Source organism: Marmota monax, unplaced genomic scaffold (assembly GCF_021218885.2).
Source record: "Marmota monax isolate L192 unplaced genomic scaffold, Marmota_monax_Labrador192_F-V1.1 WCK01_AAM20220418_F8-fsc00001, whole genome shotgun sequence".
In the NCBI taxonomy this organism is placed as follows: domain Eukaryota; kingdom Metazoa; phylum Chordata; class Mammalia; order Rodentia; family Sciuridae; genus Marmota; species Marmota monax.
Genome location: NW_026693777.1, coordinates 10,067,377 through 10,086,756, shown reverse-complemented (window position 1 = coordinate 10,086,756; position 19,380 = coordinate 10,067,377).

Sequence of the window (19,380 nt, the reverse complement as noted above, 5' to 3'; positions counted from 1 at the left end):
CAGATTTGAAGAAGAAATAAAGACCTCCCAAAATAAGTATAAACTAAGCGAATTCATGATCACTAAACCAGCATTACAGAAGATACTTATGGGAACCTACACAATGCTTAAAGAATAAATCTCACCAGAAGAGTTGAAAAGGAAATGAGAATTGGGAAAGAATCAAACATTATCAATACAGTAAGCCACTGAAAATTAGCAATCAACCACAGGTGATGCTAGCTTGAATAAAATTCTGAGAAACTGTGCTCGGGTTGTAGCTCAGTATAGAGCACTTGACTAGCATGCATGAGACACTGGGTTTGATCTCCAGTACCACATTAAAAAAAAAAAAATAAGACTAAATAAAATTCTGAGAAACTAAAGCCACATGTTTTCCCTCAACACTGAAGCTGTTCCAGAGGCTCTGAGTGCAAGCAGGCCAGAGATGGGGTCCATTAGGATTTTCCCAGCATTCATTTTCACCAGACTACCACTAAATTCCAGTCTGAGGCAAAGTCTAGTGCTAATTACCCTAACCTACCTCCAGCTAATGGAGTCATGCGCCACATTATGCAGCCCAAGCTTGGGGTAATGTTGGTGAACGTAGTCCTTTGTTCACCTAAGCTGACCCTAAGTTGAATGATGCCTGAGACTCACGAGAGTGAGTCTCAAAGCCACAAGAACTTGTAGTCTCAAGGTGCACTAAGACTTACCTGTTGGTAATGTAGGCTGACCCATAAGTTCATCCCGTTGTGGCATAGATCTCTGCCTGGTACCAGGAAACTTCTAGAATCCCACTGGTGAACAGTGGCCTAGTGACAGCTGTGCTGCATGAAGTTGGGGAGCCAATGTTAGAGAGAGTTCCTGGCCACCAAGGCCAGTTTTCAAGCCCTGTTCCTCATTGGGCGGAGTCTTGCTCCCTTCTCTACAAATGAGATTAAAGAAGGGAAGGTGGAGGCAGTCAGCCACTGTTGTAAAGCAGCTCAAGCCCCGGATACTGGACTGCCTGTAGAGGTCATGGGGATCTGCTCAGCACTGGTTTCACCAGGGGAAGCTTGATACAGGGTTTAATTATCTATGGCTTGGACTCAATTCTTTCTCCTTCCCCCAAATAGGAGTCCTCCTACTAGGCTGCTTAAAGTAGGGGGAGGAGGAAGAAAGGCAACTTTCTCTTTCCTGTCTTCTCCATACCTCTTTTTATTTGGTTACATTAATAGGCACTATGGCCTCTTACCTTAGCTGTTATGAAGGTGGTTTGTTATGTGAACAGCTGTTCAATGTTTTGTCAGAAGATGATCTTCAGAGGTTCTTACTCAGCTGCCATCTTGTTCCATTCATCTTTTCTTAAATGAGGAAAATCTGAAAACAATCAGAATAGAGTAACAATTTTGTTAGCCAAAATCTTAGCACTCAACAGGCACGGAAAATCCTAAGATAAATCTAACTACATGACAGCAATGAATACCTACTCTTGAATAAATCATTCCAGATTTTGTAAAAGTTAGTTTTCCACAGTGAATCTATCACATAAAAATACATAGGACAAGAAGCTTACAGGTAGTTGTCAAAAGTGTCAAAATGCCATGACTGAAGTTGGCTTTTACTATTACTGAGAAAAGAAAAAGGGAGACAAAGAAATTAAAACAAAAATAAGAGTTTTAAGACAGTGCATTATAGTAATGAACATGCATTCCTCATACATTCGACCTCTGCCCTTAGGCAGGTAATTTACTCTCCATCCTACACAGTGTCAGAGTTACTTACATTTCTCTCTGACAGATGAGTAGACATACTCAGTTTTCATCACCACTAACAAGTTAGAGTATATAGAATTATTTATTAAAGTAAATAGGAATGTAGACAATGTTCTCCAACTTTGTGTTCCTACCAAAGCAGAAATGAATTGAAGGTGTCAGGAACAAGAAGGCGTTTAGAAACAAACAAATCGGGGGGGGGGGGGGGGGAGAACTTGATGGGAGTCCTTTAAAATCCAGCTCAAAAAAGCTACTATCAGTTCCATGTACAAAATTCTCCTGCTTCTTCCTCTGATCCATCATCCATTTCCTAATTTATCATCTCCAGCTAGTTTAAGGAATTAAAGCATTCAACCAGGACTCTAGAATACAGACTTCTAAAATACTACAGGTATATTTTTTTAAAATAATCAGTTCTCTTTAAATGATTCCTTACATAATAATGACGGCGGAAATTATCATCTGTTGCATACTCTGTGGCAAGCACTGTACTAAGGCTTTCAAAATCCTATCTCACTGAATTCTCATAGCAACCTTATATAAGGCAGCACTACCATCCCCAATTTGCAGATAAGAACAGTGAAACAATAATCATACGGAAGGTGAGCAACCTGTGATCCAGGTCTAAGCCTTGCTTTCTTTGCTAGAGTCTTTTTGTATCGTGGTCTCCTTCGAAGGGAGGGAAGAAGAGGGAATTGCAGAGGGTAAATGCCATGGTGGTACTAGATGAGTCTAGCCTTCTGGCATTGTCCCTTAGGAATTCCACTTCCCTTAAGTGTGGGTTGGGCCTAGTGGCTGGCTTCTTCTAAGATTATGATGCAGAAAGACAGTGGCTTCTATCTTTCCCATTCTGAGGAATAGGTAGGAGATACAAGTTAATTGATGATAGCTGGGGTGGAGCTAAATTTTTCTGTGTGGGAGAAAAGAAATTGGGAGGCTGGAGAAGAAGTAAGATGGAAGTAAAAGGAACAGGAAAAGAGAGAATACCCAGTGGAAGGAAGATTTTTTTCCAGAGAAATGAGCACTCTGACAACATTCCCCCAATCTTTCCTAAAATTGAAGCATGATTTTTTGTCTTGTTTTTTTGTGTGTTAATAAAATTTAAATGGAGACTTCAATGAAGAAGATAAGGGAAATATTGGCATACTGGTTAAAATTAAACAGCTATATGATACTAATTATGTAAAATATAATTTATTAATTATGCATTTTTATAAGGGTTGTATGGATTTCATTTACCTGGGTTTGGATCCTTGTCTCCCTTCCCCTACTTGTTAACTGGATGACCTTGGCCAAGTCATGTAGCCTTTCCATGCCTCAATATCCTCATCAATAAAATGGGGATAACAAAACTACCTATCTCACTGACCTGTTTGAAATTAAATAAGCCAATACTGTAAAGGGTTTATAACAGTGCCCAAAACCTATTAAGAACTGTTGTTACTGCTGTTAGAGAAAATATTACCTCCATGCCTCCAAAAATAAATGTCAAATTAATATTTAATGAACAATGTTTTAAAGGGGCATTTGAATTTTTGGCCTGCTTAAAATATGCAGTATCACAATTATCCCAAGACTTTTCCATCTGCTCCCTCATTGCTACCCCTCCCTGCATTCATTTTTTAGTTAATCCAGCTTCAGTGTTAAAGAGCACATTCTAAAGGGTTTTCTTCAATAACCTGCTTTTCCTTAACCTTTCACCCCTATTTTCCACAGGCCTCACTTAGGAATGCTGGGTCCCATTTTTCAGTGACCTGTCTTTGATTTACTTGCAATGTATTCTTAAAAGAGATTTTCCCTTTCCATGACCCTAGATGCATAAAGCTAATCTTTACCCAAAGCACACAGGGGCAATCCAATATATAACCATAGGAACCTCCTACCCTTCTCCTGCTACAGAAATTCTAATGCCTGCTAAAGAACCAAAACAAATTGTAGAGCATGTTGAGGTAAGCAACCACAGGAGAGTGCTGGAATTCAAGAGCAAGGAATGGGAGAATGTGGCAAAATCCAGAGACTTGGGATAACAGAATAACAAGAGAAATAGAATACCCCAGTACCTATTGCCCAGCACCACAGTTGGTAAAGAGGCAGTATTCTGTTGGTGGGGGTATAGATGAAAGAGTGTTCTAGTGAACTCTTAGCACAGAAGCCATCATCTTGCAGAGATACAGCCTAAATAGATTAGAGATCTATAAAGGTGAGGTGAGTTTCTTATGGGCAGAAAAAGCAGTACTAGAGAAGTCTATAGCAATGAGTGTCTACATCAAAAACTTAGAAAGATCCCAACTAAATAATCAGGTGATGCATCTCAAGGTCTTAGAAAAGTAGGAAATGATCAAACACCAAACCAGAAGAAGGCAAAAAGCAATAAAGATCAGGGCAGAAATAAATAAAGAAGACTAAATAAACAATATTAAGGGTCAATGAAACAGAGACGTTTCTTTGAAAAGATAAATAAAATTAACAAACCTTTAGAATTTTAACCAAAGACAAAGAGAGGACCAAAATTCATAAAATTAAAGATGAAAAAGGAGAAATTACTACTAATGCCAGAGAAATTCAAGGGACCATTAGGGATTGTTTTGAAAAAATATATGCTAATAAAAATGGGAAATCAGGGCTGGGGTTGTAGCTCAAGTGGTAGAGCGCTCATCTAGTATGCATGGGGCACTGGGTTTGATCCTCAGCACCACATAAAAATAAAATAAAGATATTGTAACCACCTAAAACTAAAAAATAAATATTTTATTTTAAAATGGGAAATCAAATTTATGGACATAATAACCTACCAAAATTGAACAAAGAGAATATAAAAACTTAAAATAGATCAATAACAAATAAAGTGATTGAATCAATGATAAAGGTTTACTAACACAGAAAAGCTCAGGACTGAATGGCTTCACTGCTGAATATTACCAAACGTTTAATGATTAACTAACATTGGTGCTTCTCAAACTATTCCACAGAATTGAAAGGAAGTGGAATCTTCCAAACTCACTATATGAGGCCGGCATTACCCTTCTACCAAAACTTGACATGGGTACAATAAAAATGAAACTATAGATCAGTTTCCCTGATTGCAAATCAAATTCAACAGCACAGTAAAAAGATCATACCCCATGATCAAGTTGGCTTCTATTCCAGGGTTAAAAGGGTGGTTCAATATAGGCAAATAAATAAAGATAATGCATTCATTAATAGAATCAAAGATAAAAATCACATAAACATCTTAATAAATACAGAAAAAGCATTTATAAAATCCAACATCCTTTCATGATAAAATCCCTGAATGATAACAGCCCTGAATAAACTAGGTATAGAAGAGTCATATTTTCATATAATAAAAGCTATATATGACAAATCTGTAACCAATATCATATTGAATGGGGACAAAATTAAAACAATTCCTCCAAGGTCAAAAATAAGACAATGGTTTCATTATCACCACTCTTATTCAGCATAGTACTAGAAAATTTAACCAATTCAATAAGGCAAAAGATAGAAATAAAAGGCATACAAATAGGAAAGAAGGAAATAAAATTATCCCTGTTTGCATAGGATATGATTCTATACATAAAAAAATCTAAAGACCCTACCAAAATGAAGGCTATTAGAACTCATAAATGATTTCAATAAATTAATAGGATAATGAATTAATGTAAAGAATCAGTAGCTTTTCTATATACCAGCAATGAATTCATTGAGAAAGAATTCAAAAAAATAATTTCATTCATAATAGCCCTAAGTTAAATACCTAAGTATAAACCTGCCCAAGGATGTGAAAGACCTCTACAATGAAAATTACAAAAGAGAAACTGGAGAAGACCCCAAAAGGTGTACAGACCTCCTAAATTCATGGATTAGAAGAATTGATATTTTAAAAATGTAAATACTACCCAAAACAATCTACAGATTCAATTCAATCTCCAATAAAATACCAGAGGCTTTCTTCACAGAACTAGAAAAACAATCCTAAAATACTTATGAAAGCACAAATGAATCTGAATAGCCAAACATTCTTGAGCAAAAAGAGCAAAGCTGGAGGCATCATAATACCTGATTTCAAGACCTACTCCAGAGCCATAACTACAAAAATGGCACAACACTGACATAAAAACAGACACATAGAACAAAGAATAGAGGACAGAACAGAATAGAGGACCCAGAAATAAATCTACACATCTAAAGCCAACTGATTCTCAACCAAGGTGCTAAAAACGTACATTGGACAAAGGACAGCCTCTTCAACAAATGGTACTGGGAAAACTGAATATCCACATGTAGAAAATTCAAAGTAGACCCCTATCTCTCACTCTGTGCAAAAATCAACTCAAAATGGATCAGAGACCTTAATATAAGACCTGAAATTCTGAAACTACTAGAATATAACATAGGTGAAACACCTCAAGATACTGGCACAGGAAATGATTTCCTGGATATGCCTTCAAAAGCACAGGAAACAAAAGCAAGAATTGATAAAGGAATTACATCAAATTTAAAAATTTTGCAAGAGCCAGGTGCAGTGATACATGCCTGTAATCTCAGTGGCTTGGAAGGCTGAGGCAGGAGAATCGTGAGTTCAAAGCCAGCATCAGCAAAAACAAGGCACTAAGCAACTCAGTGAGACCCTGTCTCTAAATAAAATACAAAAGAGGGCTAGGGATGTGGCTCAGTGTAGTGGCCCCTGAATCAATCCCCAGTACCACAAAAAAAAAAAAAATTCTGCACAACAAAGGATATAATCAACAAAGTGAAGAGAAGAGACAAGTCTATAGAATAAAAGAATATCTTTGCCAGCTATGTCTCTGAATTTCCTTCAGAATATATTAAGAACTTAACAAAAATAAGTAATCTAATTTAAAATTGGGCAAATGATCTATATAAACACTTCTCAAAAGAAGAAATACAAACAGCCAATAGATATATGAAAAATTGCTAAATATCATTAGCCATTAGAGATTCATAAGTCAAAACTACAATGAGATTCCACCTTACCCCAATTAGAATAGTTTTATAAAAAAAAAAAAAATAACAAATGCTGGCAAGGATGTGGAAAAAGAGGAACCATTATACATTATGGTTGGGAAGGTAAATTAGTATAGTCACCATGGAAAATAGTATGGAAGTTTCTCAAAAACTAAAAAATATAACTACTATATTATCTAGTCAGCCCACTCCTGGGTATATGTCCATAGGAAATGAAGGCAGCATACCAAAGAGATACCTTTATACTCATGTATATTATGGCACTATTCAACAGGTTAGATACTGAATTAGTCTGAGTGCCTGTCAACTAATAAATAAATAAGGAAAATATTATATATATATATATATATATATATATATATATATATATAAAGTATGAAGTATTAGCCATAAAAAAGATTGAAAAATCTGTCAAGTGTAAGAAGATGGATGGAACTGGAGGGCATCATGTTAAATGAAATCAGCCACATAAGAATATCAAGTATCATGTGTTTTCTCTCATATAGGGAAACTGAAAACAAAATAAAACCAAAAAAATAAAAACAACAACAACCCTGAAGTAGAGGAGAGATTATTAGGGACTGGGAAGGGAAATGGGTAGATGTAAGAAAGAGGAGAAGGGGAGAGGGTAGAAGAAGGATGGATAGACATGATCAATGCATAATTCATGCATGGATGGAAATATTACAATGGATCCCACTAACAGTACAATTAATATGAGTTAATAATTATAATAATAACCAAAAGGAATGCCAATGCCAGTATCTAATGCCCCTCATTTTTGTCTGCTCTCAACCTGTTGTTGAAATTTCTATTTTGAGCTCATTGGGTTTTATTGATCTATCCTTAGTTACAACAACTACATTCATTGGCAAGACAGGTAAATATTCAGTCAAATGCATTACACAAAAAGGTAATAATATAAGCCTTAAACTAAATCATAAACAAATAAAAATAATCTGAATTATCTATTGGCAATTTTGTCATCTGTTGTATAGCTTCTTAATGATTTAAACCTCTAATATTTTAATACCAAAGGTGTTTATTCTGAAATTTTTCTATTCAAGTTCCTCTCTAAAATTAACAATAAATGTTTTGTCCACTGACAAATTAATGAGTACATAAACAAAATGTTGAATACACATATAAAGAAATACGAATCTTAAAAAAAAATAAAATTCATGGGCTGGGGTTATGGCTCAAAGGTAGAGCCCTCATCTAGCATGTGCCCTGGGTTTGATCCTCAGCCCCACATAAAAATAGATAAAATAAAGGTATTGTGTCCAACTACAACTAAAAAATAAATATTTTAAAAAATAAAAAAGTAAAATAAAATTTAGACACACGATTTAACATACATGAAATATGAAAACCTTATTCTAAGTGAAATAAACCAGTCACAATTAGACAAATATTGTATGATCCCACTTACAAGAAGTACTTAGGGCAGTTTACTGAGAGAAAAAATGTTTCTAGAAGGGGGGTGGGGAGAACAGGGAGTCATTATTTAATGATTATAGACTTTCAATTTTGCCAGAAGGAGAGTTCTAGTGATTGACTGGAAAACATTGTAAATGCAATTAATACTACTGAACCGTACATTAAAAAAATGTTTTATAATCCATATTAAGTTACTGTAATATAATAACACAGATTGGGTAATTTATTAAGAAAATAAGTTTATTTCTCACAGTTCTGGAGACTGGGAAGTCCAATATTAAGGTGTCAAAATCTGGGGAAGGCCTTTATTTCTGCATCATCCTATAGTGGAAAGTAGTAAGAAAGGATGAGAAAGAGAAAGGAAGGAAGCCAAACTCATCCTTTCATCAGGAATTCACATAATAAATTATGTAATAAATTATCCCATAAAAAATTACCCATTCCCAACTAATAGTATTAATCCATTCATGAATAAGCCTTCATGACCTAATCACTTCTTAAAAATTCCACTTTGCAATACTACTTCATTGGAGATTAAGTTTCCAAAACATGAACTTTAGAGGACATAACCAAACAATAGCAATGGTTAAGAAGTTAAATTTTATATTATGTGTATGTTACCAGGATTGTCCTAAGGGGACAATCTTGACTGCCCTAAGTACTTCTTGTAAGTGGGATCATACAATATTTGTCTAATTGTGACTGGTTTATTTCACTTAGAATAAGGTTTTCACATTTTATGTATGTTAAATCATGTGTCTAAATTTAAGAGGAACTTAGGACTGGAAAGAGATTCTTTGCTTAAATCTCAAGGAAGAACCATCTACACAACTTACCAGGCATTTTTTTAGATAGAAATGTAATGTCTTTTCCATTTAACACTGCGATTTCTGTGTATGTTTTAGTATCCTCTTAAAGGCAAGGTGATTATGTCTGCCTGGAATTCACACCTTCTTGAATAAGTGTGGGTGCTCGCGTGCGCGCGCATGTGTGTGTGTGTGTGTGTGTGTGTGTGTGAGAGAGAGAGAGAGAGAGAGAGAAAGCAGTGAGAACTATGACCACCTGAATCAGCATGACACAACTATTAGGACTAAGAATTAAAAGCGCGTGGTCAACATGATGAACTTATTTGCCAGGAAAAGTTGAAAAGTTAAGGCTACAAACCAATAAATAACTTTACTACTGGAGAGTCCTGAAAAATCAATTTCTGAAACAATACTCTGTTCACCTGGGCAGAAGCTCACTTAATCAAACAACAGTTTACTTATCAAATTTCCCTTTGAGTCCTATGCTCTGTCCATCAATCCAAAGCTATAATGTCATAAAATCTGCCTGGTCAACCTGTTTCCCACTTTGCAAGGTCCACCTTAAAAATGAACCAGTTCATCTTTATAAAACTGGCTATAAACAGGTTTTGGCTCAGTGGTAAACCAATTGTCTAGCATGCTGAAGGCAATAAATAAATAGCATTTGTCACAGGCACCGAGGTAAGGTACATAAATAGCATTCAGTTGGTTGGAGGAAAAATGCTTCCATCAAAAAAAGTTCGGAGCCCTACAAAATGCACTAATTTTTTAATCTTTTATTTTTTATTTATTGGTTCTTTTTAGTTATACATGACAGTAGAATCCACTTTGACATAATTATAGAAGTATGGAATATATCTTGTTCTAATTCAGTCCCTGCACCTCTCCTTCTCCTCCCCTCCCCTCCCTCAACCCCCTGCTTTCTTCCCTCTACTCACCTTTCTACCATTTACCCATCGTGTTTTTTTAAATTAATTTCTTGTAGATGTCCATGATGGGGAGATTCACTGTGGTATGTTCATAAATGTACATAGGAACGTTATGTCGGAATCATTTCCTTGTCATCACTTTTCCCATCCCTCCTCTCTTCACTTCATTCCCCTTTGTTTAATCCCCTAAACTTCTATTCTCTTTCATATTCCCCCCTTTTATTGTGGGTTAGCTTCCACATATCAGAGAAAACATTCAACCTTTGGGTTTTGGGGATTAGCTTATTTTACTTAGCATGATAGTCTCCAGATCCACCCAGTTATCAGCAAAGGAAATTAAATCATTCTTCTTTATGGCTGAGTAATACTCCATGTGTATATACACCACTTTTCATTATCCATTCATCGTTGAAGGGCATCTAAGTTGACTCCATAGCTTAGGTGTTGTAAATCGTGCTGCCATAAACATTGATAAGTCTATGTCACTGTAATATGCTGATTTTGATTCCTTTGGATATATACTATGGTAGGGGATAGCTGTGGGTCAAATGGTGGTTCCATTCCAAGTTTTTTGAGGGATCTCCATACTGATTTCCAGAATGGTTTCACCAATTTTCAGCTCCCCAACAATGTATGAGTGTACCCTTTTCTGCACATACTTGCCAACATTTATTGTTACTTGTAATCTTGATAATTCCCATTCTGACTGGACTGAGATAAATCTCAATGTGGTTTTAATTTACATTTCCTTAATTTACATCTGCTACAGGTGTTGAACATTTTTTTCATTTATTTGGTCACAATTTGTATTTCTTCTTTTGAGAAGAAGCTGTTTAGTTCCTTTGCCCATTTACTTATTGTGTCTTTTTTTTTCTTTGCTTTTCTTTTTTCTTTTTGTGTTAATTTTTGTGAATTATTTGCATATCCTGGATATTAATGCACTATCTAATGAGCAAGGCACAAAGATTTTCTCCCATTCTGTAGGCTCTCTCTTCACACTCTTGGTTGTTTCCTTTGCTACGAAGAAACTTTTTAGTTTGGTGCTATTCCCATTTATTAATTCTTGATTTTACTTCTTGCCCTTTAGGAGTCTTGTCGAGAAACTCAGTTCCTAAGCTGAGATGATGGAGAATTAGGCCTATATTTTCTTCTAGCAGGTGCAGCATTTCTGGTCTAATTCCTAGGTCTCTGATCCACTTTGAGTTGAGTTTTGTGCAGAGTAAGAGATAGGAATTCAATTTCATTCCGCTAAATATGGACTTCCAGTTTTCCCACACCATTTGTTGAAGAGGCTGTTTTTTCTCCAATGTATATTTTGGGCACTTTTGTCTAGTATGAGATAATTGTATTTATGTGGGTTTGTCTCTGTGTCTTCTATTCTGTTCCAAGGCTTTCATGTCTGTTTTGGTGTTAATACCATGCTGTTTTGTTACTATATCTCTGTAGTATAATTCACTTTTATCTTTGTTTGGCTATTCTTTGGATTGCTTTGGCTATTCTGGGCCTCATTTTTCCAAATGAATTTCATGAATGCTTTTTCTATTTCTATGAACATCATTGGAATTTTGATAGGAATTGCATTGAGTCTGTATAGCACTTTTGGTAGTATGGCATTTTTTTCAATATTGATTCTGCCTATCCAAGAACACAGGAGGTCTTTCCATCTTCCAAGGTTTTATTCAGTTTCTTTCTTTAGTGCACTGTAGTTTTCATTGTAGAGGTTCTTCTCCTCTTTTGTTAGGTTGATTCCCAAGTATTTTTTTAAGTTATTATGAATAGGATTTCTCTTTTAGCTGATTCATCATTGGAATATAGGAACGCAATTGACTTATGGGTGTTGATTTTATATCCTGCTACTTTGCTGAGTTCATTTATGAGTGCTGGAAGTTTTCTGGTAGAGTTTTTTGGGTCTTCTAAATATAGAATAATGTCATCAGCAAATAGAGATAGTTTGAGCTCTTTATTTCCTATTCATATCCCTTTAATTTCCTTCTCTTGCCTAATTGCTCAGGCTAGTTTCAGGGACTGTGTTGAATAGGAGTGAATGAAAGTGGGCATCCATATCTTGTTCCTATTTTTAGAGGGAATGTTTTCAGTGTTTCCCTATTCAGAATATTGTTTGCACAATATTGAGGTTTGTTTCTTTTCTCTCTAGTTTTTTCTAGTTTAAACATGAATAGATGCTGTATTTTGTCAAATGCTTTTTCTGCATCTATTGAGATAATCATATTAAGTGTATTCATGTGGTGAATTACATTTACTGATTTCTGTATGTTGAAACATCCTTGCATCCCTGGGATGAAACCCACTTGATCATGGTGCACTATCTTTTTGATGTATTTTTTAATGTGATTTGCCAGTATTTTATTAAGAATTTTTGCTTCTATATTCATTAAGGATATTGGTCTGAAATTTTCCTTCTTGATATGTCTTTGTCTGGTTTTGGTATCAAGGTGATACTGGCTTCATAGAATAAATTTTAAAGAATTCCCTCCTTTTCTGTTGCATGAAATAATTTGAGAAAAATTGATATTAGTCTTATTTAAAACTCTGGTAGAACTTGGCTGAGACTCCATCTGGTCCTGGACTTTTCTTTGTTGGTATGCTTTTGATGGTATCTTCAATTTCATTATTTGAAATTGATTTAAATTTTCTAAATTGAACCTCCTGGTTCAAATTGGGTAGGTCCTATATCTCTAGGAATTTGTTTATGTCTTCAAGATTTTCTGGCTTATTAGAGTATAAATTTTTAGACTGTTTCTGATAATCCTCTGAATTTCAGTAGTATCTGTAGTGATATTTCCTTTTTTATCATGAATTTTAATAACTTGAGTTTTTTCCCCTTTCTTTTTGTTAGCTTGGCTAAGGGCTTATCATTTTTTTTTCAAAAAACCAACTTTTTAATATGACAGTGGAATGCATTACAATTCTTATTACACATATAGAGCACAATTTTTCATATCTCTGGTTGTATATAAAGTATATTCACACCAATTCGTGTCTTCATGCCTGTACTTTGGATAATAATGATCATCACATTCCACCATCATTAATAACCCCATGCCCCATCCCTTCCCCTCCAATATCCCTCTGCCCTATCTAGAGTTCATCTATTCCTCCCATGTTCCCCCTCCCTACTCCACTATGAGTCAGTCACCTTATTTCAGAGAAAACATTCAGCATTTGTTTTTTGGGGATTGACTAACTTCATTTACATTATCTTCTCTAACTCCATCCATTTACCTGCAAATGCCATGATTTTATTCTCTTTTATTGCTGTAATATTCCATTATGTATATATGCCACATTTTTTTAATCCATTCATCTATTGAAGGGCATCTAGGTTGGTTCCACAGTTGAGCTATTGTGAATTGTGCTGCTATAAACATTATGTGGCTGTGTCTCTGCAGTATGCTGTTTTTAACTCCTTGGGTATAGACAGAACAGAGGACACAGAGATTAACCCACAAAACTACAATTATATTAGACAAAGGTGCCAAGAACAAGCATTGGAGAAAAGATAGCCTTTTCAACAAATGGTGCTGGGAAAACTAGAAATCCATATGGAACAAAATGAAATGAAGCCCCTATCTCTCACCATGCACAAAACTCAACTCAAAATGAATCAGTGACTTAGGAATAAAACAAGAGACCCTGCATCTAATAGAAGAAAAAAATAGGCCCTAATTTCCATCATGTGGGATTAGGCCCCAACTTCCTTAATAAGACTCCTGTGGTGCAAGAATTAAAATCAAGAATCAAGAAATGGTATGGACTCAAACTAAAAAGTTCCTTCTCAGCAAAAGAAACAATCTGTGAGGTGAATGGAGAGCCTGCATCTTGGGAGCAAATCTTTACCCCTCACACATCAGATAGAGCACTAATCTCTAGGGTATATAAAGAACTCAAAAAGCTAAGCACCAAAAAAACAAATAACCCAATCAACAAATGGGCCAAGGACCTGAAGAGACACTTCTCAGAAGATGATGTAAAATCAATCAAAAAATATATGAAAAAATGTTCATCAACACTAGCAATTAGAGAAATGCAAATCAAAACCACTCTAAGATTTCATCTCACTCCAGTCAGAATGGCAGCTGTTATGAAGACAAACAACAATAAGTGTTGGTGAGGATGAGATGTGGGGAAAAATTTACACTCATATACTGCTACTGGGACTGCAAATTGGTACAGCCAATATGGAAAGCAGTGTGGAGATTTCTTGGAAAAAAAAACAACTTTTTGTTTCATTGATCTGTTTATTGTTTTTTTAATCTCAATTTTAGTAATTTCAGCTCTGATTTTAATTATTTTCTGTCATTTACTGATTTAGTATTGCTTTATTCTTTTTTTCTAGGTCAATGAGATATAATATTAGAATTTTTTTTTTGCTGTCCTTCTATTCTTTTAATGAATGAGCTCAATACTAGAAACTTTTCTCTTAGAACCACCTTTATAGTGTCCCAGAGAATTTTATATGTTGTATCACTATTTTCATTTATCTCTAAGTATTTTTTTATTTCTCCCCTAATTTCTTCTGATATTAACCATTCAAAAATGTATTATTTACTCTCCAGGTATTTAGAGTGGTTTCTATTTTTATCTCATTATTAGTTTCTAATTTCATTCCATTATGATCTGATAAAATGCAAGGTTCTCTCTCTCTCCCCCACTGTGTGTGTATGTGTGTGTGTGTGTGTGTGTTTGCTAATATTTGCTTTGTGACCTAATATATGGTCTATTTTATAAAATGTTCCATGTGCTGCTAAGAAAAAAGTGTATTCAGCCATTGATGGATGAATGTTCTTTTAAGTCTAAAAAAAATTGTATTTTCTAGTTCGTTAGCTTTTATTTTTTTTTTTTTTTAGATTTTGTTTGGATAATATATCCAGTAATGAGAGAAGTGTGTTAAAGTCAGTCAGTATTATTATGTTGTAGTCTATTTGATTCTTAGTATTGAGAGGATTTGTTTGATGTACAGAGATGCTTCATTGTTGGGGCATAAATATTTATTATCATTATTTCTTGTTGTTCTATGATTCCTTTGGGCAGCCTGAAATGACATTCTTTGTCTCTTTTAATTAATTTTGCCTTGAAGTCCACTTTATCTGATGTGAGAAAAGAAACCCTTGCTTGTTACAAGATACATGTGAATGGTATTTTTTTTCCATCCTTTCACCTTCAGCCTGTGGATGTCTTTGTTTAGGAGGTGAGTCTCTTGGAGACAGCATATTGTTGGGTCTTGTTTTTTAATCCAATCTACCAACCACATGTCTTTTGACTGAAGAGGTTAGACCATTTACATTCCTTATTATTATTGAAAGGTGATTTTTATTTCCTGTCAATTTTGTTTATTTCTAGTGTTTATGTTGAATTTGATTCTCCTTTGATTGACAATAGTGTAGTTCCTCCTTCTGCTGTTTTTCATTTTTATTTTTAATTTCTTCTTCATGAAATATTTTATTGAGTATGTTTTGTAATTATGAATTATTTTAGCTTTTGCTTATCATGGAAGGTTTTTATTTCATCTTCAATTCTGAAGCTTAATTTTGATGGGTACAGTATTCTTGGTTGGTATCATCTTCTTTCAGAGCTTGTTTTATATTATTCCATGACCTCCTAGATTTGAGGATCTGTGTTGAGAAATCAGTTGAAATCTGGATTGTTTTACCTCTGAATGTGACCAGTTTATTTTCTCTAGCAGCTTTTAAAATTGTATTCTCATTCTGGATGTTAGGCATTCTGGATATGCCATGAAGTGGATCTGTTGTGGTTTTGTATATTTGCAGTCCTATATATCTCCTGTATTTGAATTTCCATTTTATTCTGAAGGCTTGGAAATTTTTCTAATATTATTTCATTGAAAAGATTGTGCATTTCCTTGTTGTTATTTCGGAATTTTTATCTACTCCACTGAATCTTAAATTTGGCCTTTTCATGTTATCCCATATTCATTGAAAAGTCTGTTCATGGTCTCTTAATATCTTTTGTCCATGGTCAACTTTATTTTCAAGATTACACACTTTATCTTCAATTTCTGAAAAGCTATCTTCAAAGTGGTCTCATCTATTGATGATTCTTTCCATTGAATTTTTAATTTGTTTTTATTGATTCCTTCATTTCAAGGATTTCTGATTAGTTCTTTTATATTAGTTCTTTCATATCTCTACCACCTTACTGAAATGATCTTTCACTTCTTGTATTTTCCCTCTGATTTCACTCAGAGCTCTTAGAGCAGTTTAATTATGAACTTTCTAAATTTCTTCTCTGATATTTCCTCCACTGCAGTGTCAGAGAAGTCTGTTGTTGAGGCATTCTGGGTTGTTAGAATGGTTTGTTCCCTTGCTTGTTCATATTGTTTGTATGTTTACCCATCTATCAGTGTGGTTCTGACTTCTTCTTTTAAGTGATGAACTATTTTGTGAGCTTCTTTTTCTGAAGAGCCCCATGTTCAGTAAATATCCAGATAATGATATTTTAAGTCAATATGTGATCTCTGCTGACCCCAACATCAGTCCCACTTTAAGCAATGCTACTGAGCCCTATTTACCATAGTTGCTTCTGAGCCAGCCCTTGTTCTAGTCAATCTTATAAGAACAAAAACTGTTGCAGTTGATCTTGCTGTTCCTCAAGTTTAGGTACATTCCCATAATGAAGTTCTGGAACAGGTCAAAAAATTAATTGTCAAATTTAGCAAACTAACTATACCCATAAGTAAGTATTAAAAGAAGGGAGAAATAAGATTAGGCAAATAGAAGAGGGGGAAATAGTGATAGACAAAGAAGGGGAAAGAGAGGAAGAAGCTATAAAAGGGTAATTTATATTGAAGTAGAAAAGAGAGATAGATGGGTGCTACTTGAGGTTTTGAGCAAATAGTGCCAGGGAGTGAGTAGGGAATAAGAGAGGCATGTAGAAACTAGAAAACAAAGGAAGATTGATGATAATTAATGCTTTAAACCATTAGATGAAATATAATCAAATGGGTTGAAGGTAAAACATTGGCAATTAGATTGACAAATATTGTTCAAATTAAGGAGCTATTTACATGATCAAAGTTGATGTTAGAGTTGTTTATAGTATACCATGTCCAGGTAAACAAAAGTCTTGTTGGATCTTAGTTTGAATTTCATTGGGGTTTGGACATTAGCAGATATCCATCAGCCTAAATTAGGCTGTGGATCTCTCCTGAGTTGCTGGGGGACAGGAGCCAGTTTCCTAGTTGCTATGATCATCCTATCAGCAGCTTCTGATTTGTCAGCTAGAGGGCCCACAGGTGACTGCAGTATTTCTAACGTGTTTAGTAGCTCAGGATGTAAGGTCTGGAGTGTCTCTGTGACTTCTCTGTGTTAATGTACCTGTTCCCTCATATTGGTTCCTTTTTGTACTAGTGAAGGTCCTAGTGGCTGTCTGTGGGCACAGGAATGCTGGTTGTAGATTTTCTGCAGATGATCTGTGGTGCAGAATTAATCCCCCAGTCAACACAGCTCTCTGAGGTGCGGTAGTGAAGGGACCCCAGTAGTTCCACTGCCCTGCGCTATGAATGGCATGTGCTGATTCCTGATCCAAGGGCTCACAAGTATCCCAAACAATGCCCTGTCACTCACCAGTTATGATCTTGCTGGTATCAGCCCCTATCTTCTGTGCAGTCTCAGGCACTTTCTTGCTGGGTCTCTCTGCCACAGGATATTCAGGCAGTTTCCCTCTGGTAGTCCCTTCAATCCCTGCCCTGCATCTGGATCCCAGGGACTGTCCCAAGTCTTCCTATGGTGCCTCCCCCCAGAGTCAGTGATTGAGGGGCCTGATGAACCTGCCTTCCTTTGTTTAGTGCCAAATCTGCTTCTTTGCTGCTTCCTTCTGTGTTAAGTGAGCCAATGGACGCTGCACAGAGCTCTTGCCCAAGTCACAGACACTGAGTGGGGCTTGCTGTACTTCCCAGCAGTGGTTCCCCTAGTTCATGGTGGACATGGAGGGCAGTTTTAGTGAATTAGGGATAATATTGGTCTTTCTAGAAGTTTTTTCTGTATGGATTTTTTTAAGAGGTTCCACTTCAGGGGACCTCCCTCTGGTTTAGTTTGCAGCTGTCTGGGCATGGGAAAACTCCGTGCTGATATAAGAAGATGACTGGTGGGCTGATGGCCCCACAAGATGCCTATACACCCCCAGCTCACAATTTGGTTTTTAGGCTATTTTTATTTTAAGAAGATTTATGTTACCTTTGCACTTTAAGCTTTATCTGTCTTTCCAGCTGTTTTTAAGTGGGTGAGCTTGAGAGAATATCCATTTGCCTACTCTCTCTGATGCCCCTCCTCGCTTTTCCACTGTTTTGGGTTGGAGGGAGTTTAGAAACTTTGTGTTTCTTTTCTACTCTGGTGCCCTATCTCCCGGTCTCTTCAGGTCTTAGACCACGCAATATCGAGTCTTAAGTGTATTTATTTTGTCATCCACCTCTCAATTCTGCTTTTCCTCCACTGCCTCACCACTCTGCTGCAAGGAGATCCAGGACTTCTACCTAGTTTGCTTCTATTGTCTTGAGCCCCTCCCTTCCTGTATTTTAAATTACAAAAACAGAGACCCCAATTGTTACAAATGTGCTTACATTCGGGTGACAGAAAAATGTAATAAAACAAACCCTTTTTCTTTCAAGACATATTTATAATCCTGAAATGTATTTCTGCATAATTTTGAATCTTTCTAGAATTTTTATTTTGAAATGAACTTTCTTAAGATCTGTAAAAACTGAACATTTTTTAATACTACTACAAATCTACAAATGAGATGGAGTTTGCTTAGTTAGTACGCAGTTATCATATTTGCATAAAGGAAAAAGTACCCTTTAGCAAACCTGCAAAACATGTCTGATCACCTAATATACTAAAGATGAACTTCAGAGAGAATCGATATCATGATGTAATGGAATAAAGAAAAGAATAAACTCAGGAGTGAGGTGCCTATGAAGATCATTTCTGGGGTTGCTTTCTTAGTCATAGAGCATACTATCATTAATATCAGGATTAAATTTCTCTGACCTTCTCATTTGAGAGATGAGTATCCATAATTCACCCATTTGTTAATAGAGTTGCAAGTTGGAATTGTCCCTAAGAATACCACATGAATGAGATTCATTCTCAACCACCGCAACCAGATGGAGGCAATCTATTTAAACAACTAGCAGATCTACCACTAGGAAAATCTACTTTAAATTGAGGTAAATATAAAATTACTTTCCATTCTTCTATATAAAATACAAAAGAAAGGAAAAATAATTGCAACAAAAATAAATGCCCATAACATAATAAAGCTCCATTGAAAATGTCTAATCTAAATGATTGATGACCAAAAAAACTCATCTCAGATATAATAATACTCTACAAATACACTTATCTAATTTCCATACTTGAGCACTATATTAAAGTCCCTGTCAAGTTGGTGACTTTCTTAGCATAGTAAGCTCTAACTTTAGCTTTGCTCTATTAACAAGTT